The following is a 24030-nucleotide window of genomic DNA, read 5'->3' as shown; positions in this document are numbered from 1 at the left end:
AAGGCTGGGAAACATAGATTTTTATTCCAAGTGACAGGGATTCCGTTAAGGAAGGAGAGGAGAATTGATACAGGGAGGCAGTTACCACTTTCTGCCACAATCCTCACATCCTTTGTAAGAAGAGCCTTGGCTTTTTCTTTTTAAATCCTGACTCTGCCACTTGCCAGAGTCCATGAATTTATCTGAATCTCAGTCTTAACATCAATAAAATGAACATATCACTGCCTAGTCCACAGGTTTGTGAAGATGAAATAAAATTATATAGAGATGGTACTAAAGCTGGTTCTGCTTTTCTTTGCTCATAAATCTTGTTCTGCTTTTCTTTTGACCATTTTCCTGGTGTTATTTTGATTCCTTAATCAAAATAGCCGGATACTATCCATGAAAATAAGGAAGGGGACTCATCCAATGCAATTCCTCTCAGATCCTGTACCCTCCAGGGAAGAAGTTGGTAGTGTAATAAAACATATTATATGAATTCTTGGCATTTAACAATTAATGGGTCTCATGAAAACTTTTGAAGAAATTTACTAATTTGGGGACAAATTGCTATACTCCTGAATGATGCCTTAAAAACAGTTAAGTGTGTCATCTGGAAAACTAAGGATGGAGTGTATTAAAATAGTTATATTTTTTGTGTCTTCCCTAATGAAACCACAGTTTACAGACCCCAAACACTGCAATACTTGCTGCCTTACAGTAAGACATTTATGGCAGCATGTCCTTGTCATATGATTATCACCGGTTAGACCTCATTATAATCATGGACTCATACCTTTGGCTCCACCTCTTGTTTGCTAGGGCAGTGTGGAACTTTGATTAGATATGAACTCTTTGCTAAACTCAGTGGTTGAAAAAGTCCCTTCAGAAGTGCAGTACTTGATTGTCCTCCTTTTGACCTTCTCTTTGCAGTTTCTTTCTTATCTTGGTAACCACAGAAATAACTAAGAGAAGTAAAAGTTGGCCAAGATCCATTCCTTTATTGCATGGAACATGGCAACTGCACTAGTGCTTTGTCAATGCTGACCTGAAGGGAAAGATGAAGGGTTGAATCTTGAACAGCAGCTATTTTAGCTTTTGAAGGAGTGTGGGAGAAAGAGACAGGGTGCAGGGCTTACTGCCCTTGCCCTCTTATCTTGCTTTCACCGTTAAATGCACCCCAAAATCCCCTGAGCCCCTTCACTTTTCCCTCTGCAGGTCACTGATGTCCACCCCTACTTGATCCTTCTCTTCCACTTAGACTCATTTGTCTTTACTTCCTTTTGTCGCTGTGTCTGGCTGTGTCCTCTCTCAGGTGGACAGTGAAGGTGAGCTTTGAATTTACAAAGATCTCCTATGCATCTAATGCTCAATTTCCTGCTCTGTAAAATGGCAATAAAACCTACTTCTCAGAGTTATTTTGAGTATTAAAAAAAGAGATGTATTTATATATACATTTTTAGGCATACAGTAGGCATCTTATAAGTATTGGTTTATTTTTCTACATATTAATCTTTCTCCTCTGAGCATTACCATTTACCTCTAAAACTTTGCTACTCAAAATGTGGTCCAAGGACCAGTAACATTGGAATTGTCAAATCTCATACTCTCCCCACTGGACCTATTAAATCAGAAGGGGCATTTTAACAGCATTTCCAGATGTTTCGTATACATGTTAAAATTTGAGAAAAACTGCTCTAAAACAAAGACTCCTTCTCTTTCTATCCTTTTTCCAAAGGGGAAAGAATAATGGGCACCACTGACTGCATGCCACCCTGTACCAGATGCTGGGTTCTTGACTGCTGTTTCCCTCATCCTCACTCTGAGAGGTTGGCCCTCCTTTACCTGTGAAGAAATGGAGACAAGGGAAGTTAAGTCCCTGGCCCAAGAGCAAGTAGGAATGACCCAGGTCAGCCTCAAACTCAAGTCTTTTTGCCTGAATGCTTTGCACTACTTCAAAACCACATGGGCCTACTGGCTTTTACTGCTCCAGAAGAAGACAAAAGTGAAAAAAAGAGTGGAAAATGAAAACAAAACCAAACAAAAAGAGAGACATGAAAACATTGAAGGTAACCTTGAGTTGCAATGAAATCAGTAGAGAACCACTTCCTTGATGACCAATTCCAGCTGACTTCAATTCTTTTTCAGGTTCCTTGCCCTTTATTTGATATTGACATATATTTTGACACCTAATAAATGATGATAAAATATTCCACAAACATAAAGTGGTTATTTAGTTTGCAGCCTGTTTAATGAAATTATGTATCTATCAGCTGATTGTGGCATCGAACCCAGCATGTGATTGCTTTGCTTTGTTCATGAGGCTTTTTCAGGTGTATTTCTTCTCTAAACTAGATTGCAAGATGGTTAGGGAAAGGCAGCTTCTCCCTCCCTCCCTCCTTCCGTCCTAGCTTACTAATGGCAAGGGGTAAAAAAACCCACAGTATTTGTACTTCTGGAATGGGAAATTAAATTTAACTTCAGGTTATTTAATAATTTTAGTTCATCTGCCATGAACAGATTATGTTTTATTTTAATGCGTCTCTTGATTTGATCAAGAAATCCATTTCATTTTAGATCAAGAGACAATATCATATCTTTTTTAAAACATTTTTATTAAAATATACCTAACATATATTAGTTTCAGGTGTAAACAGTTACTCAACATATATATACCTAAAGAAGTGATCAGTATGTTTAGTCCAGCGACCCTCTGACGCCGTACCACGCTATCACAATATTATTGATTGTATTTCCTATGCTGTACGTTATATCCCCATGACTTATTTGTTTTATATCTGAAGATTTGAATCTCTTAGTACCCTTCACCTTTCCTCCCCTTTTTAATTTTTTCAATTACAGTTGCCATTCAATATTATATTAATTTCAGGTGTAAAGCACAGTGGTTAGACATTTGTATAATTTAAGAAATTATCCTCCTGACAGGTCTAGTACTCACCTGGCACTCAACATAGTTATTACCATACTATTGACTATATTCCCTATGCTTTGCTTTACATCCCCATGATTACTGTGTAACAACCAATCTGTACTTCTTAATCCCTTCTCCTTTTTCTTTCACTCATCCCCTTCCTCCTCCCATCTGGCAACCATCAAAATGTTCTCTGTATCTATGAGTTTGTTTCTGTTTTGTTTGTTTGTTTTGTTCTTTAGATTCCACATATAAACAAAATCTCTTTGCGTCTTTCTCTGTCTGACATACTTCACTCAGCACAATACCCTCTAGGTCCATCCATGCTGCTGCAGAGGAAAGAACCAATTCCCTTCCGTGGCCAAGCAATATTTCATTGTGTATATGTACCACCTCCTCTTGAACCATTTTTCTATCGACAGGGACCCAGGCTTCCTCCACATCTTGGCCATTGTAAACAATGCTGCAATGAACATATGGATGCATACACGTTCCCTTGAAGTAGCATCTGTGTTTCTTCAGATAAATACCCTGAAGTGGGATTACTGGGTTCTTCTTTGTCTCATGTTATAGCCTTTGTTTTAAAGTCTATTTTGTCTGGTATAAGCATTGCTACTCCAGCCTTTTTTGTTTGTTTTGTTTTCATTTCCATTTTCATGATGTATCATTTTCCATTCCTTTACTTCCCATCTCTGTGTATCTTTTGATCTGAAGTGAGTCTCTTGTAGGCAGCATATGTAAGGGTCTTGTTTTCTTATCCATTCAGCCCTCCTATGTCTTTTGAGTAGGTCATTTAATCCATTTACATTGAAAGTAATTACTTATAGATATGTATGTTGCTATTGCCATTTTATTCATAATTTTGATCTTTTTTTCCATGTTAAAGAAGTCCCTCTAACATTTTTTGTAATAGTGGTTTGGTGTTGGACTCCTTTAGCTTTTTCTTGTCTGGGAAGCTCTATATCTGTCCTGTGGTTACAAATGATAGCTTTGCTGGGTAGAGTAACCTTGGTTGTAGGTCTTTGCTTTTCATCACATGGAATATTTTGTGCCAATCCCTCTGGCCTCAAAGGTACTGTTGAGAAATCAGCTGACAATTTTATGAGAGCTCCCTTATGAGTTACTAGTTGCCTTTCTCGTGCTACCTTTAGGACTCTCTCTTTGTCTTTAACCTTTGTCATTTTAATTATAATGTGTCTTGGTGTGGGCCTGTTTGGGTTCATCTTGTTTGGGACTCTGTGTACTTCCTGGATTTGTATGTCTATTTCCTTCACCAGGTTAGGAAAGTTTTCCATCATTATTTCTTCATATAGGTTCTCAATCCCTTGCTTTCTCTCTTCTTCTGGTACCCTTATGATGCGAATCTTGTTACATGTGATGTTGTCCCAGAGGTCTCTTAAACTATTCTCAGTTTTTTGGATTCTTTTTTCTTTTTGCTGTTCCGATTGGGTGTTTTCTGCTAACTTGTCTTCTAAATCATTGTTTCAGTCCTCTGCTTCATCTAGTCTGGTGATTCCTTGTAGTGTATTCTTCATTTCAGTTATTATATTTTTCACTTCTGACTGGCTCTTTTTCATGGTTTCTATGTCCTTTTTTATGCTTGCTATCTCTTTAATGAAGTCCTCACTAAGTTCCTTGAGCATCCTTATAACCATTGTTTTGTATCTGGTAGGTTGCTTGCCTCCATTTCGTCTAGTTCTTTTTCTGGAGTTTTCTTCTGTTCTTTCATTCAGGATGTATTTCTTTGTTTCCTCATTTTGGCTGCCTCTCTGTGTTTGTTTCTACATCTGTATTAAGTAGATCTGCTATGTCCCCCAGTCTTGGCCAGGTAGCCTCATGTAGTAGGTGCCCTGTGGGACCCAGTGACACAGTCTCCCTGGTAACCTACACCGGGTGCTCCAGGAGTGTTCTTTGTGCAGTTGTGTGTGCCCTCCTGTTATATTTGAGCCTTGGTTATTTTTGGCACATCAGTGAGTGGGATTGACCCTCGGGCTTATTGGCTGTGGGGTTTTGCCATGTCCACAGCTTGTAGGCTGCTGTGTGTGGGGCTTATCCCCCTGGGTGTGATTAGCCCCAGTGGGCTATGGTGCCTGTTGAGACCGTCCTTTGGGTGTGCTGCTTGTGGGGCTAATTGAGCAGTGTTCTCTATGGTCTGAAGCCAACATCCAAGTACGTAGGTTCTGGGGCCTCTTGGGATGAGTTCCGGTATAGATCCAGGTCACCCACTGCCTGTGACTGGGCGGGACTACCTGGTAAAAGCTACAAAGTGATTGCAGTTATTTGCTGCCTGTGCTAACTCTGGAGGTGCGTAGAAGAGGCCACGCTACAAACCAAGGACGTCTGCCACCAGTACCAGGCCTGCGGTAGCTCCACAAAATGCCAGGACACCACAAGGCCTACTGCCACCTGCCAGCTCCCTTAAGGTTCAGCCACTAATAAAGCCTCATGCGATATGCAAGTTGGGTTAGGCAGGGTCTCAGGGAATCACTAGAGTGGGAAGAGTTGTGGTCACCAGGTTAATGTAAATTCTGGTTTGGTGCCAGTGCTGAGCCTGGAGCTACTCACAAAAGTCTCAGAGCACACTGAGGTCAGTTGCCGCCCTCCTGGGGTCTGTTAGACTCTGATAGCTTTCCAAGAAAGAGTACAGTGAGGATGGGGCTGGCTCCTCTTGGAGAAAGTGCAACCAATATTGGAGAAGTTGGGTGGAGTGGGGTTCCAATGAGTCAGCAGGTGGAGCTTGGGAGCTCACCAGACCAATCAGATTCAGATTTGGTCGTAAGCATAGGGGGAGGGCTGAACACATTAAAGATGGCGGCCGCCTGCTGGCTTCACGGGAAGAGGACTCCTCGCAGGGAAAATGCTGACAGTCCTCCAGCCTTCCTCCCGAGCCACACAATTCAGTCAGCTCTCCATATGTCTTCAACTCCCCTGAGCCATCATCCCTCCACTGGAGCCCAAGGTGAGTGCCTGGGAGTGAGAGAGTCTGTGTGTGGGCTCGTTAAGAGGACGCTTGGGTTTCCTGCTGCCTGGGTTTCTATCTGGGTGGTCGGAATCCCCACTGTTTTTCACAGCCAGATGTTGTGGGAGCTCCTCTTTTCGGCACCAGTACTCTGGGCTTCGGAGGCCAGTGTGGGGATGGGGTCCCTCGCTCCTCTGGGGGGAACCTCTGTAGCCGAGATATCCCCTGTTCTCAACCGCCACATGGAAGTCTGGGATTAGCCAATTCCGTGTCTCCATCACTCCTACCAGTCTTGATGTAGCTTTTTTATATCCTTAGTTATAAAACTTCTGTTCATTCAGACTTCAGATGGCTCTCCAGGTTGATAGTTCTATAATTTAATTGTAATTTTAATTTGTTACGGGAGGAAGCAGGTACAGTGTTTACCTACTCTGCCATGTTGGATCTGTCACAGTATCTCATATTTTGTCTTTTGCACTAATCATGATGTCTTAATTTTTTTGCTATGTTAATAAACTCCCTAACTATGTACTTTGAAGTTTAAAAGGCATGAAAACATTAACGGAAATATTTGAGTTTCTAGTATAGATTTTAATAATTACACCAATCATTCCATATAGATCAAAATAAATAAAATCTAATAATTGACCCATGTAGAATATACATTACATTCCTGTATAATGTTATTAAGCAGTAAGAGGTAAGCTGGAACCACAGACAGATTTTTAATCTTTTGGGAGGATCTTTCTTAGAGGCAAATATTTTACCTTTTTAAGATTCTTAATTAAGTCTGTTGAAGAGCCCATGATATATACTGTGAGTACAGATATGTTTCATATTTGAACTATCAAAGTTAATAATTTTTTAATACCAATTTTTCCTCTATTACCATTTTTTCTATACTTTGAAGCTTAATTCACTAGATAACATTCCCAAACAAGTAGAAATAGGATAACTGCTCCCATAAGTAACTTTTAGAAACCACTCCACTTATTTGTTTAAACTTGTTAAGATATCATTTTGTAAGACAGGATGAATATCTGAGTTTATCCTCTCTGAGCACCATAACTGTGTCTATGAAAGGTGGTGGTATCCATCTATTGTAGATACCTACCTATCTGTTGTGGGAATGAATTTCAGTTCATAAACAGCTGTGCAGGAAATATCACATTTCTTTATCTTCCCTAAATCTACTGAAATCTGACTCTGAGCCCCCATCCTGCAGAACAGGCAGATAATTCATTCAACTGTCTGAGTGGCTCTGGCCACAGAACTGTGCTCAGATCCTGGGGAGATACTGACAGTTCTGGTTAGTGACCAGCGGCCCACTCTGGTTTCTGCTGACATGTCTGTGTCTCATCAGTGTGTTCTGAGGGCTTAGCTGCTTCTGGACCATGCCTAGGGAAGGAGAGTCTTGGGGGAGGCTTTGGGCCCCTGTGCCTAGAGTCTGTCCTCCTTTGGAGCACTAGAAGCTGACATTGCTATCAAGCTATGTAACAGGTCTCTCCTGTCCACTCGCCATTCTCCCAGAATCTCATCTCTCTCTCCTTTCTGATTTTAAAAATACTTTCTTCTCTCTTCTTCCTCTCCAAGACACCCAGGGTTATGTCTTCTATAGACTTAGGTTTTTCAAAAGACCAGAAGCACCTCTGACTTCATATATATATGTTTGCAGCTCTGTAAAAATTCCTAATGTAAGAAGTTACAAAGGACTTTCCTTCTTTCTTGAGACTGGAGGAGGAGAATTGGATAAATTAAAATTTAAAATTTAAAATAAAAATTATCTTAACACAGGTCCTACCAGTCCCTCAAAAAGATTTTTATCTTGGGATTTTATGAAGAAAATAAAGTCATTTATGTTTGATTAAATCTACTCTAGAATGAAAGTTCTGTATAGATACTTTACTATAAACTATGTTAAAGACAAATATATGATGTGATATAAATTTCCAGGACCTCCTGGGACTGGAAAGAACTTGTAGCCCAGGTTTAGGTCTGATCTGTGTTCTTCTGTGGCATTTCCTCTCTTACTTCAGCTCGTGGAGGCATTTCAAACTTTGTATGTTAGGAAAAGACATTCATTACTTGGTGTCCAAGGGATAAATAGATTCCCAAAGCATTTGCTTTGTAATATCACTAACCATTCCTCCTGCTCTATATATGTATCATGTATGTATATGTGAAATATGTATATCATATATCTGGTATATATGATATATATCATTCTGTTTTCACTTCAGGGATTCAATATTTTATCTTTTTTCTTTGAAGATAATAATCACAGTCTTTTGAAATAATTTTTGTACCCTGCAGTATTCTCTAGCACAGGAAACTATGTTTTATATATATGCATTTCCAAATAGATAATCATATTTTTAGATTTGCATATTTTACATTTGTATTTTAGGTATATTAAATAAATATCCATGTATAGATTGATTTAATGGCATTTAACTACATAACTTGAAGGTGAAAATCATTTTAAAAGGAGAACAATATGTCATTTTCCAGAGTGAACTAATAAAAGAATCTTATGCAAATTATGTGCTCCTGAGATGTGTGTGAGACAGAATTTTATAAATTAAATCATATTTTAAAAGTATTAGGATATGCTTTATAGATGATGTAATACAGAATTGTACACCTGAAATCTATGTAATTTTACTAACAGTTGCCACCCCAATACATTTAATAAAATAAAATTAAAAAAAAAAGTATTAGGATATGCTAATAAAACTCTTCTTAGAAACTTATTTTTGGAAAGTGAAGAGTTGACCAATAATTTATCTCTTTGCAACATGATGAGATGGTTAATAATAATGGCTCAGAAATCGGAGTGCATGGTTTTGAATCCTAATTTCTGCTTGATGTTGAACAAATTACTTAGCCTCTCAGAACATCCATAAAATGATGATAATATCTACTTCACAGGGTTGTTGTGAGGATAGAAGGAAAAAAACAAATGTAAAGCACTTAGAACTATGCCTGACACATATTTAGTACTTAGTAAATGTTACTAATTTTTTAATAGAATGAGGCACCATTGTAAATGATCACAGTATGTAATCCACCCTACCAATTATTTATGGATAACTGTTATTTATTCATTTGTTAAAAAGTAATGCATATGATATATTTAACATATTTGCTTCTTATAATAATGAAGCTTCAGAAAATTCACCATGTGTTATCAAATGTGATTGTCTTAAAGAGCTATTAAGTGTGATCTCAATCATCAGAGTAGAAAAACCTTACTATAGCATCACATGGAACTCTGTCATGAGACTCTCTGCCATGAGACACACCCACCCCCTAAACAACACCTACACACTCACTTACACTCTCACACGTATATAGCAGAAGGTATTGCTTGCCTCAATGTCTGCATGCAAGACACAACAAGAAATCTATGTCTCTGAAATAAAATGTGAATTTTTCATGCCAATATAGGTATTTATTGTTTGGGAGAACATAATTTAGTAAACAGGCATTAGAATTTTCCAATTGGTTATTTAGGGTATTGTATTTTAATTCAGCATCAGTCAATCTTTCTGAAATGTGATGCATTTTCTTACTTCTTTACCCTTTATACTAGTAACAGTGGTACCTGACGATAACTGACTCGTTACTGCATGCCTATGCTTTCTTTGTATTAACTTGCAACAACCCTATGAGCTGGATATTCATTATTTCCATTTTAGAAGTGAGGCACAGAAGTTTGAGTACTTTGCCTAAGGTTAATAGCTAGTGAGTGGTGGAGCCATGATTTGAACCAGATAGTCAGGCCTTAACACCAACTCATTTTACAACTCAGTATACCATACTATATGCTAAGTTACATATCAATGAGTTAAATGTGTAATGTTTACAAAATGCCTGACTAGAGGTTGATTTTAAATCAAATGAAAATCAAAAGTGTGACTCAGAGACTATGTTATAATGAACTTTTATAATATTTTTGTAAAATATTTTATATTGATATATGTCTTATCTAACTAACATAGATTTTGTTTTTAACCTCTAAGCTGGTTCTTTATAATGAAAAAAAAAACTTTAAAAAACTAGGTTTTATAATGAAGCTCACTTTGTCAAGGAATGTATTGAATGAGACTGAAAATAATAAAAATGGCACTTTATAGTTCTTTAGTGTTTTATTTATAAAATGTTTATAGTGTTGAATTCTCTATAATAAGCGGAACAGTTCTTTACTTTGCAAAAAATATCCAGCATTTTCCATATTACTTTATTACATTCATTTAACAAATGAACTCCCTAAAGCTTTACAAATATTATCCACTGTCTTCTGGCAGCAGAAAGGAAAAAATATATATGTGTGTCACTGAATTACTGGCCTCAGGGAATGTTGGGCTGATAGGGGAAAGTTTACTTTCTTGTTAATTTTAAAGGGGCTTTAAAAAATCAACAGTGTGGACATTACCTGTTGGTTTATACAGGAACCAGCCTTATTCTTTGCTTCATTAATGAGAACTCCATTTTGTAGAAAACTGTCCTGTGTAGCATGAGGCCTGGTGAAAAGTCTCCATAATGTTAGCTTTCGTATCTCAAGCCATCTGGGTGGATTTGAGGTGAGACTTGGTATTAAGCTAGTGGTTAAAAATATCCCATCTGCAAGCTTGTATGATGCTTGAATTACCCTTATAATTATGCTTGTCAAAGGTCTGTCCTGCCCATTCTACAGTAGCCCCATAGACATCTGGGAACTCATTACTTCTAAGGCTGCTCCTAATGTCCTTCTTCTGTTCTTCTTTTTCTCCCTTTCTTTTTACCAGCTTCTTACAACATCAACCCATTGTTTTTTACGCTTTCTCCAGGGCCACACAAAAGAAATTCATTCCCTCCTCAGACTGATAGTTCTACAACTAACTAGAGGCAATTATTATCACATTCCTCCACCTAAGAATAAAGAATCACTCTATATTAAAATGTACAGGGTCCTTCAAGAATCCTTTAGAAACAAATATTAGCTAACATTTACCGAGTACCTCATGTGTGCCAGGCACTGTACCCACACCATTTTTAACCCTTACAACCTTGCCAAGTGAGTTAATGATAGCTAATACATAGCCTTTACCATCAACTCATAAAGATGTGGTAAACACAAGGAAAGCCCTTAAAATAGTGGCTGATACATAGAACTTTCAATAAATGTTAACTGTTTTTATCTTCTTGTACTTCTGCAAGCAATTGGATTTTTTGTTGTTCTTTTTTTCTTTCTTTTTTTTAGCATTTGGAGAATTTTTGGCTCAGCTATAGTATTCCACATTTATTCTTTTCTTTTTTTAAAAAATTTCAACTTCATCGAACTAACAGGAGGAGACCTCTTAGCTCCTTTTCTTAGTTCACTATTTCTCTCACCTTTATATTAACCACATATTTGGCCTTAAAGCCACTCAAAAGAGTGATTAAGGATCAAGGATGGAGGCCTGTAGTTTTCAAAAAATTCAGATTGTCTGGGCTAGGCTTTCCTGGCACAGTTCTTTGAGGTCTGTGTCTTCCATGTCAGAAGCACAAGGGGAATGAATGGCACCTGAAATTTGAGTTTCAGCTCTAAAAAAAGAACACTAAAAACAGAGCTCTATTTTGCTTTTCACATATTAAAAATTCTTTTTGAACAAACTGCAACTTTTCTCAGGTTAGTTAAAGGGAAGGGGGAAAAGTTGATGCCCTTCGTGATCAGTTGTAGGGCTGTGGGTGGCAGCTGCCACTCTAGTCTGACAGTTAGTCTATGTAGGCACTTATTGTCTGGAAGACATCATTTAGTAAACAGGTACTAGAATTTTACATTTGTCCATTTAGGATACTATACTGTTACTCAGCATCACTTCTTTGTCCCTACAAGTATTCGCTTGCATGTTTTTGGCTAATTCCCTTGCATTCACAGTTCTTTGAACTGGGAAGGACTGGTGGAACTGGTCTAGGTGCTTAGACAAACTCTGGCAGTAAAATACCTGTTGCTGCTGATCTAGGGTGTTCCCTTTTGGGAAAGGAGATGCCTTGGAATAAAGAGCATCAGATTTGGAGAATATGGGAAGAAGGCTGCTGGAAGGAGACCCGGGATTTGATTCCTAGGTGCTACACTCAGTCTCAAGTGGTGGTGGGAGCTGTTATTGCCCTGAATATGGCTGCATCAGTTCCCCATCTCTTTCTTGTCTTTTTTCGTTTTGGATTCCACCAGTAACTTCAGTCTAACATAGCATACAAGGTCACCCCTATTCACAAAAGGTCAGGGACAGAAGCGAGGTGCAAATATATTTAGTGGAGATTTTAGTAAGATACATTTACAAAGTTCACTGTCTCTTCCATGGGTAAAATTATTGCTAGCTATCCCAGTGTAAAATGTGAAAAGGCTTCTAAAAACATTCCTGCCAACCTCTCCAATGCCATTCTCCACCCAAAAGTGCAGGGACAGATTGTCATCATGAGCGGTATGTGTTCCACACAGACTGGTACCAGTGGCAGTATGTTGGAGCAACAAGGTTTAAAATATTAGGAGCCAGAAGCTAGTCTGTGAAAAGATTTCCAAAGATCATAAATAAATCATAAATAGAAAAATACTTGAAGATGGCGTTTTTCCCCAAATTTGACAGCATCCTAAATATTTACATGACATTACCAAATATGAGTTGTGAAGCTGAAGTAAGTTCTGTAATACATCAATAATAAAGAGCAAAAAGCCTCAGTGAGAAAACCCTAAATTATCTTTATGTTTTCTTTATAGGAAATGTTACAAAATAATTGTCAAATGAAGAGCTTATCAAAGAATCTATAGTCAAAACTATACCAAACACGCATTATAGAGGCATGATAGACAGTTAATTAATGAAAAATATTGTTTTTGGATCTTATGATTTTGTGATGTATCAAATTTTCAAAATTTGTAACTAGTTGTAATTTATTTTCTTTCTAAATAAATATTCACTTTCATACCAGCTTTTTTCATCTTTACCAAGTTTTGGGTTAAATGTCTACAATCTCACAACAGACACTGTCTCCTACTTCTGAATTTTGAGTGACATTCTGTTTGGACTAGCTCATAGTCAATAAATGTTAGTTGAGTGAATAAAAGTATTAATCATTGCAATCTGGTTGGGTAAGTGGGCCCAAAAGAGAGTGTACTAACCTTGAGTTTGGAAGATGGGTAGCATTTGAAGAGGTGACAAGGGTAGTGGCATGAGCAAAGATGTAGAGATAGCAAGACCATGGAGAGATCAGAGGATAACACATAGGTCAGACTGGCTTAAAAAAATATTGTAACTATGTGAGGTGATGGATATGTTAACTAACATTATTGTGATAATCATTTTGCAATATATGCATATGTAAAATCAGTATGTTGTACACCTTAAAATTATACATTGTCATATGTCAATTTTAACTCAGCAAAGCCGGAAAGAAATGATTGGCTCAAGTGACAGTCTTGTGTTTAATAGGGGGTGAGAAAATAGGAAAGGAAGTTTTAGGCCACATGGGTACAAGGATCTGGGATGTCAGACTAAGGGAATTTAACTGTATTACATAGTCATGGGAGAGTGTATTGGCCATCTGTTGCCTTTGCCTCCCCAGAACCCATCTCCTCATCTTGCAATAGCACCTTTATTTTCTATAGGAGCCAAGCTTTTCCCTACTCTTGATCTAGCTGGGTTCAGTGGCTTGACATCAACCCAGGCTCCAGGGGTGGGTCTATGACCCCCGTCTTGCAAATCAGAGTCAGTGTTAGGATTTCTGCTGGACAATTGAGAAACAGTACTCTGTTTCTGCTAATGATGCTAAATTTCTTCAGTTTAAGTCTGCAGGTAGTGGTGGCTGTTTTCCACTCAAGAAGAGTGTGCCTGAGAATGAAGCCAACCCGTAGCCAAGAGATGGAGGGAGAAAGATTCCCAGTGACGTCGCTTCAATACCTAGATCCAACCATGCTTGGAGGCAGATACCCTTGGTCTTTTGGTTAGGTGTGTGTCAAAACATTTCTTTTTCAATTTGTCGGTTTGAACTGGGAGTTTTATTTGACATCTGATTAATATAGACAATCAGTGTTTGTGAGCAGGGTTTTATAAGGACTAATCTAGTGGCAGATGAGATACAGAAATCAAGATGCTGGTAATGGAAATAGAAAGGGGAAAAAAAAAGAAGTATGGAGGAAGAAGGAAGAGGGCCTGGTAACTAGAATAGGAAGAGGAAGCAAAAATGACTGGAATTTAGAGACTCACTGAGTCTTAGAGAATGATGGTCCCATCGGCAGAAATTTGAATTCAGAAAGAATACCATGTTCTCCCCCATTCCCTGAAGAGTGGGAAAAAGAGTGGGGGAAAAGCTTGGTTCCAGTAGGAAATAAAGGCGCAATTACAAGGTGAGGAGATGGGTTCCGGGTAGGCAAAGCGACAGATGTCCAATGCACTCTCCCATGACTATATAATACAGTTATATTCCTTTAGTCTGGCATTCTAGATCCTTGTACCCTAATGTGGCCTAAAACGTCCTTTCCTCTTTATTTTTTGGCTTTGAGTTTGAGGTGATAAGAGGAGAATAAAATGGAAATATTTAGGAGGTAGTTAAAATGTCGAGTAAACCTCAGGAGAAAACTCAGGATCCAAGATACAATAAGTAAATGTGCTGCCAAGATGGAACAATGTGATGATCTGAGGGGAGAGGTAAGTCTGTAACAGTAGAACGAGCAATGGGCTGATGGACAGGAATGTGAAGGGGAACAGGGCTGGGAATGAATCAGGCCTTTCTCCCCTGCCAGACATCTAGTCTCCACCTGCTGCAGCTCAGGGAGCAAAGTCTGTGAAACGGGGGCATGCTCTCGGGAAGGCCCAGCTGCTTGTAAGTACCCTTACAAGAATTGAGCCGCTTGAAGACTTGAGTGTAGGTGAGATTTCTGGGGGGACTGTTTGTAGAGAATAAAGAAAACACAGATGGGAGGACTGGTTAGAGAAGTCTTTTGAAATTCAAAGAAAGAGAACCTCTGGAACAGTGGATAGCCAGCCAGCTGCAGAGAACTGCAGAGAGACAAGGGAACATCACTGGAGAATACGGGTTCCTTGGAACTCTGGAGGTGGAACTAGATTAAAGGGAATGGATGATACAAAAGTGGAAGCAGTGGGTGGAGAACAGAAGTTTGGCAGAGAAAGGAAAGAAAGGAACAGGCGAGTTAACTAATGGAGCAGCTCAGCCAAGGTTGTTTTTTGTTTCCTTTGTTTTATTTCTAGAACAGAGGAGGCTTGTTTCAGAGGGCAGACAGAAGAAAGGGCCAGTGAATTAGAAGGGAGTGAAGAAGCTATGGAGAGAGGATTCCCCTGAATAAGGAAGGAGGTAAGGCAGACAGTGGTGGAGAGAGCAGATGAGAAAGGAAGCAGTACAACCCCCGTCGGAGACTGGTGGAAAGGATGAGAAAAACGGTGTAAAGAGAGACTCTCGGAGGCCGAATGGAGAGGAGGTGAGGCATCTATCAGGTGTTTCCAGGATCGATAAGATAGTAACATGAGGTGCTTGCTGCATTCAACAGTCTGTGAATCGAGTTACAGTGGGGATGTCCAAATTGCTTTTCTCCCCGTGAGACTTCACAGAAGCTTATGTTACTGTAAACTGATGTTTGAGCTAGGAAAAAAAAATAAAAAAATAAAAGGCTACTCAGTCTGATGCACACCTTAGCTTTGTAGCTTTCATTGAAAATGGGACAATTGTCATAACAAGAAGCAGATGATGCAATCTCATCATGACATGATACATACAACCTGTCATCGCTTATATGAAGTAAAAGTATAGACATAGTCGGAGGTGACAAATTTCATAATTGTATGCGGTGGAATATATATGCTCCTTTCTCTGGGAGGATCCCAGAGAAGCCAATTATCAAGTGTGGTGGCTGTGGCTTACTTTGGTGAGTAATAAATTCATCACAAGAAGAAGAAAGCCTTGCTATGAATCAGAAGCAGAGTCAGGAGGTGCTCTGTTTCTGGTTCTTACTATCAGATCAAACTACCCAATGCCAGAAAAACCTGAGAAACCAGCTGGGTAGGAGTGACTCATTGTGTCTTGTCTGATAAAAGTTACTGTATTCTCTCTCTCTTTGTGACAAAACCGGACTATTCTTCAAGGCAATACCTTTTGCCCTGCAAAGGGAGTCTGTGCCAATGGTGTGATGGTGGTGATGGCCCCTAACCAGCCCCTCCCTCCCTTTTGGAAACACTCATTTGGCATGCATGCCCCTCTAACCCTGTCTCTTCCTAGCACCCTCTGTGCTCCTGGACACACCCTTTCTTGGATCTATATAAGGAAATAAAAAGCACAAGTAGTGGCAGGACTGGGTGAGCAGGTAAGCAAACAGGGCAGGACTCTCTTATTAAGACCTTAATGATAGTGACTTCTAAGAAGTGTGAGCTCAAGGGAATTGCAGCTTCCCCCCCCAAAAAAAAAAAAAAATTAAGCTGATGCTTGTAGGAGAAGAGAGCGTGGGAAAACATAATGATGTCTTGCAAAACAAGTAGCTGGGACCATGTCTGTATCATGGACTTGTGATGATATAATTAAATTAGGTCACATGACCATGATCGACACGATTCCCCAGGGTCAAGGGGTCCTACTAAATGCACAGCTTGTGGATCTCTGCCGGGATGGGTCAACACTCTCTAAGGAGTGTTTGGAAATGTGAGGGGTGTTTCTGGTTGTCACAACGATTGGGGGTGCTACTGGTGTTCAGTGGAGTAGAGGGCAGGGATGCTAAATGTCCTGTGCTGACTGCATATAGAGTGCAGCACAGGGAAGAATGGTCCCACTGAACATGCTAATAGCACCCTGTTGAAAAACACCAAGTCATCAGCACTAGATTCATAGATTTTAATTTAATGAGTCATCTTCTTTGAAAACAAAAGCCAATGAAGTTGGATCTATTGGACATTGATGGATTTCAATGCCATTTTCAAATATGAAAGACAAATACCAAGTGATGAAGCTTGAGTTTGTGGAGAATGCATTAAGGTGTTTGAAGCTACATTCAAAATAAGACATAAATGAGAGAGGGAGATGGGGGTTAGTGTTTCACGGGTATAAAGTTTCAGTTTTGCAAGTTGAAAAATTCTAGAGATCTGTTGGCACAACAACATGAACATACTTAGCACTACTGAACCCCATGCTTCAAAATGGTTAAGATGGTAAATTTAATGTTATGTGTTTTTTTTGCCATGAAAAAAGAACTTCAGTGAAATAATAAAATATTTTAAAAGGCACAAATGGTTTGGGAATTGGTCAGGCTCCCTCATTTCAAACCTTTGAAACAGAATTTTCTTTTTCTTTTCTTTTTTTTTTAATTTTATTTTATTAAATTTATTGGGGTGACAATTGTTAGTAAAATTACATAGATTTCAGGTGTACAATTCTGTATTACATCATCTATAAATCCCATTGTGTGTTCATCACCCAGAGTCAGTTCTCCTTCCATCACCATATATTCGATCCCCCTTACCCTCATCTCCCACCCCCCACCCCCCACCCCCCTTACCCTCTGGCAACCACCAAATGAAACAGAATTTTCATATAGCAGGGGCAGACTTAAGGAAATTGTGGAAGAGAAGTTTATATTTAGGGTCCCTGATCATCACCCTTTTTGTACTTCTACCTCTTTCCCAGCAGGAATCTTCTCTGCCATACATCCTCCTACCAGCAAACCATAATCTAACAATAATTCTTTAGCTTGGTACATACAGCGCATGACAGCTGAGCAATCCTTTGCAGGTTTGTTGTCTCATTTGTCATCCTGATCCCACCCTTCCCCTTGTGCACCACCTCTCCGCGGCGACCCAGCCTCACCCAGGCCGAAGCCAACATCTTCTCTCTGGCAGACTCCAGCGATAGCCTTCAACCTAGTCTCCTAGACTTTTCCCTCCACCCCCAATCTCTTCTCCACACACCAGCCATAAAGATCTCTTTTAAAAATTATCCACATCATGTCACCATTTAGTTTCAAACCTTTTAACACCCACCTTTGCCCTTAGAATAAAAACCACCTCCTTACATGCCTCTCTTTGTCCTCGTTTCCATCCCGTGCCCTTTGCTCACTGTGCTCTCGCTGCTCTGGCCTTCCTTCTCTTCCCCATACACGCTCGGCTGAACCCACCTGGGATCTTTGCACTTGACTGTTCTCTCTGCCTTGAATGCTCTTTAAATGGCTACCTGTTTCACATGCTTCATAGCTAGAACTGAATGTCACCTTTTCCAGATTCCTTCCTGGTCCTCTCCCCATCCTCATCTAAAATGGCCTCCCTTCTCCTAGTCACTGTTTACTGCAATTACAATATTTATCTTAGTCTGAAATTAACCTGTTTATTTGTTCACATTTTTTGTTTATTTTCCTTTATTGGAATATAAGCTCCATGAGGGTAGGGTGTTACCTATTTTGTTCATTTTGTTACCAGCATCCAGAATAGTACCTTTCACATATTAGGCACTCAAAAAATATTTGTTCAATGGATCAAGACATGAAAGAATAAATTTGATTTTCTTAACAGTCCTGTGAGACAGGGAGAGAAAATATTCTCAATCCTATTTTACTGATATATTTTAGAATATCTGTCCTTGCCCAAACCATATAAGTGGTAGAGCTAGGACAGAACCCAGGACTTCTAAGTCCTCTGTGCTGCATTCTCTCTAATGCAGTTCATCTTAGCTGCCTTGGAGGATGGAAGAGGGAGGAAGTGGGATGCTTGGAGAGATTACAACTCATACTATATACACATTCATATGCACAAAATTGTAGCCACAGACAGAGAAGAGGGAGAGTCACCTGCCAGTGCATTCCATCTCCTTCATCCCTCTCTTGGACCCATGCACAGCATGGCTGGAAGAGGCAGGCGAGTGTGGTGGTTCTCTGCAGGGGCTTTGGAGGGAGACAAATCTGTGTTCCACTCCTGTTTCTGCTATTTACTGGCTGTATTGGAGGTTCAATCTCCTTTCTTGTAAAATGAGAATCATACTACTGGCCATTTAAAGTTCTTTGGGGATTACATGAGAGAATGTCTGATGCTTGGTGTATAGTAAGTGCTGAATAAGGCATATGATATCAGAATGCTGTAAGAACGGGACTAAACAGGCTTACAAGAAGTTTGGCTTTCCAACACCTCTTTCCTGAACTTACAAACATGGAAAGGAAATTAATTCCTAACATTTAGAACTGGCAAGCTCTCAATGAGAATCCAGTCAAGATACTTATTTTGTACTTTGGAGAAGCTCAAGACAAGCGAAGGTACTGACTTCTCTGGTTTCCCTTGGTAACTAGTGGTGAATTAGAGACAGAAGTGGAATCTAAGTGGTCTAACCCCTGTTTGGGACTCTTTCTACTCACTGTTGATAGCACACGGAACAGAGGTCTCCGATTTCCATCTGCTCCTTTCCTTGGCCCATGTACACAATAGAAACTAGGAGGGTCCCCTGGGGCAGACGAGGTTGTAGATAGTATCAAAGCTGGAGAAGTCCTGGTTCTCTTCCCAAAGCCCACTTACTTACTTACTGTGTTACTTGGACCAGCCACATCCTCTGCTGAGTCTTAGTTCCACTATCTACTGAGTTTTAGTTCCACTATCTACAAAATAGGAATGATGATAGTACCTACCTCTTAGACTTTCCGTAAGAATTCAATAAAATAACCCATGTAAGATTGACTGCAACATTGGAAATATTCAATAATCTATTTCTAAACTTGTATTAAAAGTGAATTTAAAGTGGCTTTTGTAGGGGAAAAGATAGTTTTATTCATAAAATACTGTATATAATATATAATATTCTATTAACCCTGGAAAAATAAAAAAGTACATAATTCTAAGGAAATATATTGATTACTATTGAATACTGGTACCCAGAAGAGAGTAAAACATCCAAACTGGTAAATTAAATCCCCTACTCTACATGTTGTGTTGTAAAAGCCAATAATGAGACTATATTTTGTTGAATGCTAATACTAAAAAGTTGAGTTATAATATGAAATACATTAGAATAAATTTCTGATAGTCTCTACAGAGTAAATATATCAATAAAAATGGGCACAAAGTAATTGGCAAGATAAAATAAATTTGAATACGTTTCTATATAGGGAGACATGTAGCCAAACAAATATTTCAGTAAAAACTAGGAAAGGTACAGGAATAAATTATTGCATTGGAAGGAATGTCAATATCATAGTCATGGAGGCAGTTAAATCAAATTGTTCACAGAATATTAGTATAGAAAAAGCAACAGGAAACAAATTGAATTCCAACAGAAATCCGTATTACAATGAATACCATATCCCCATAACAATGAGCAGAAATGTGACAAAAAGACGTGGTGGAGGTTTACTCTGTCCTCAGAACCTCCTTCAACACCAGCAAACATGAAGCTCAAACCCTTTGTCATTGCTGAATCCTGATGGGTCTCTTCATTGTTGGGTATCACTGCACTAGAAATGAAGCAAGTGAAGTAAATCCTCATTTCCAGACAGATTTCACCACTATCGTTTGCTTTATAACAGTGTGTTTACTATCAACTCAGTGCTTCTCTTCTTATTTTGAAGTCTATACTTTTCTTGCTGTTGTCACATCTGACTATCACTTGGCAACCCTATTAGTCATTTCTCTTGAAGTCTTAAAACATTAAGCCTGACTCTAATGTTAGAGAAATGTTGTATTGTTTTTGAGCCATGAGTTATGAAACAAAAAATATATAATGTGATATTAGAAATTATTATAGGAATAATGTAAACTCAATTTTGTGATCTATGACATAATTCTTGTAAGATGACTCCTAAAGGGTGTTGTAGGTTGCTGCTGCCCACCATTTTTAGCAAGGTCCCCATGAGATTCTGGACCCAGTAAAGTTTGACAGCCAGGGAATTCATTTCACCTTGGAGTTGGTCTTCTCTACCCATGTCTCAGCGTGGAAAAGCCAGCTGAAGGAATATGCCTCCTCTGAGGTATTCACCCAGATGGCCCATGAAATTTCAGCTCTGCTGGAAATCCCAAGTTCTTTGAGCTTTTGGATTTGAACTTTGAGTTGTGATACTTATCTTAGACTCTCCTTGTTTAATTACTTTCTTGAACAGATCTCCCCCAGATAATCACCCTTTTCCTCCCCCAGTCTTTCATCCCCAAGACCACACACACTACATAGGCTGCTTTGCCCAGTATAGTGGGTTCATTTGCATTCATCTGTGGTCCAGGAGAAAGAAACCCCTGTTAGTGAGACCTACCTGTCAGGCCAGCCTCTCTCTTTAGCTCAGACAAGCCATGGACAAGGGGTAACTTACAAAGACATTACAGAAAGCTTCTTCACTCAGGGAGGAGAGCTTTAGACATCCCATAGGACAGACAAACCCAGGGGTACTTGTTCCTGACAAGAAAACATAAATTAGACTCAGTGTGGTAGAGAATGGATGCTCTTTTGTGACCGAATAATCTCCTACAATATAGACATAATGCAGATTTGACATACTCTCCACCCCCGATTCAGGGCAATTTTTTCATGGCCAAAGTTTAAGCAAAAATCAGATTCAATGGTATATTCCTCAGCTGAGGACCATTTTTGAACATAGTTACTATGGGAATCAGAACTTTCAGGGAGGAGCGAGGCAAATGTGTCCAGGGACTCTAGCTCCACTTGGGCGTGAAGGGATCTGGGAAGGTTCTGTTTGGCCATGTGGAAGATACTGCAGAGTCACCTGAGTGTTTTGGCTACAGAAGTAGTTAATGTTTTATTATAGGCATTTCTGACCATTGTTGGGGTTTTCTTAGATGTAGATGAATGAGTCTTGGTATATAGCAGTGAGTTTGTATCTCAACAGTCACTGCACATAACTGTGGTCTTCCAGGTGGACTATTCATACCGCAATGACGCAAGCTGACCCATTCAAATGTGGAAAGAAAATATCAGAATTCTAATTGCTAAAATCTCACATTGTAGATGTTTACTTTGTGTATTTTTTCTATGGATAGTGCCTGAATATACTTCATAAAAAATAAATATACATTGTTGAGGGTGTGTTCTCAACAAATTTTTACTGACTAGGATGCATAATCAAAAAGTATTGGAGACCACGGGCCCATAAAGCAATCAGTTAGGCATACAGAGCAGAATCATATTAGATTTTAGTTTGCTGAGCAATCTCTCACTTGTGTGCTATTTACTTGTCATTTAGCTGTTGGTTTGGTGGTTAGGATATTAAGACTATAAAGAAGAATCTGCTGCCAGTAATTGAGGAACTCCAAATCAAATCAGAGTTGTGGCCATGGTCAGCTGCTTTCTAGCTCTCCTTCTCTTAGGTGGAGAGATACAGTGGGGAAACAATTGTTTAGGAGTGGGAAACCCCTTAGTATGACTCCAGACTCTGTCTCTTATTAACTTTATGATTTTGAGAAAGTGACTTAACCTTTAACCTAGCTGAGCCCCAATTTCCTCACTTGCATGATGTGTTTGTTGTAAGAAATGAAATTATCTAAGTAAAGCATTTGATATAGTGCCTGGCACATAGTAAGCCCTCAACAAATGCTGGTTCCTTGGCTTCCTGATTCTCTCGCTTGTAGAGCCAATCAAATACACTGAGTGAATTGCCGAGTGTGTACAATACTGCCAACACTTGAGAATTACATGGCTTGGAAATTACATGACATAAGCCATGCCGAATTAAAACAAAAATCTTTAATTACTAGTGACAGGGAACCATGCCAGATGGTGCTGTCTAAAAAGTAATGCTTTTCCAGAGGTTCTGATACCCCTGTCCCTGGCCAAGGGAAAAGAGTGTGTAGTCTCCATGTTTGGTGTTGGCTTTGGCTGACCTCCAGGTTTGTACTCCAGAGGCAAGAAACCTTCCCATACTTTTGTTAGAGTTCCGCTGCCTGCCTTCACACTCTTGGCATTTGCAAATAGCTCCAGCTGGGCAGGCAAAGCACAGGTGACAAAGCAACACCTGTGGAGAATCTGCTGGGCTAGCTGTGTCCCTTTTCCCAGGCTTTGTGATGGAAGGGTGACAAGCCTATGATAGGGTAGCTTGTGAAACTTCCTTTCTTGGCTTGTTGTGGCCAGGATAGAGCTATCTTCCCAGTTAGCTGGTTAAAAGCCAGGGGGAAACAGGCTACGGGGGAGCCTGGCTGGCAGGGGCATTTTATGTTCAATATACTGGATGAGTTTAAAAGTAAATCACTGGAATTTCCTCCTCTTGGAAGCATAGAATGTAGCTAAAACCTGTGGTAAGCTGAATCATGGCCCCAAAGATATCCAGGCCTAACCTCTGGAATCTGGGATTGTCAACTTATATGGCAAAAAATGTCTTTGCTGGTGTGATTAAGTTAAAAGATCTTCAGATGGGGTGATTATTCTGGATTATACAGGTGAGCCCTAAACTGCACTCACCAGTGTCCTTTTAAGAAAGAGGCAGGGAGAGATTTGACATAGAAGGTGGCAAGTTGACACTGAAGCAAAATGCTACACTGCAGGCCTTGAAGATGGAGGATGGGGCCCTGAAAACGAATGAAAGGAATGATGCTTTCGAGGCTGAAAAAGGCAAGGAAATGGACTCAGCCCTAGAGCCTCTGGAGGGCGCACTGCCCGGCCGACACATTCATGTGGCCCTAAGAAGCCATTTCAGACTTGGGACTTGCAGAACTGTTAGAGAACAGATGTGTTGTTTCAGCCCCAAAGCAAGTGGTGATTTGTTACAGCAGCCACAGGAAACTCACACAGAACCTTACATGTGATGAAGTTTTGTTTTCTCCCCAAAGCTTTGCTATACTTATAATCTCACTGGACCCCCACAATGACTTTATGGCTTCGATGCTGCCATAACCATTCTATAGTTGAGGAAACTGAGGTTCAGAGAGAGAGGTTAAGTACTGAATGGCCCAGGATCATCAGCTAATTAGCAGGGAGGCATTGTCTTACGTTAGGGAGCTTGTCCTGTTAGTGACTATGCACTTTTTCCATATTGTTCTGTGCATTTTATTGTTGAGAGCTGAGTCACAAAGACGTAAGCACTTGCCTGATGCCATGTGCAAGTAATAGGGCTAGGATACGGGTAGATGCTCAGGTCACCAATTATTTTCTAGGGTCTTAACCAACATAGGAAGAATAAGGAGAACATGGAAAGCAGACAATTACTTTTCCTTTTCTCAGATTGTTTCACTTC

Source organism: Rhinolophus sinicus, linkage group LG01 (genome assembly GCF_036562045.2).
Source record: "Rhinolophus sinicus isolate RSC01 linkage group LG01, ASM3656204v1, whole genome shotgun sequence".
Lineage (NCBI taxonomy): Eukaryota > Metazoa > Chordata > Mammalia > Chiroptera > Rhinolophidae > Rhinolophus > Rhinolophus sinicus.
Note: the sequence above shows the minus strand (reverse complement) of the source record.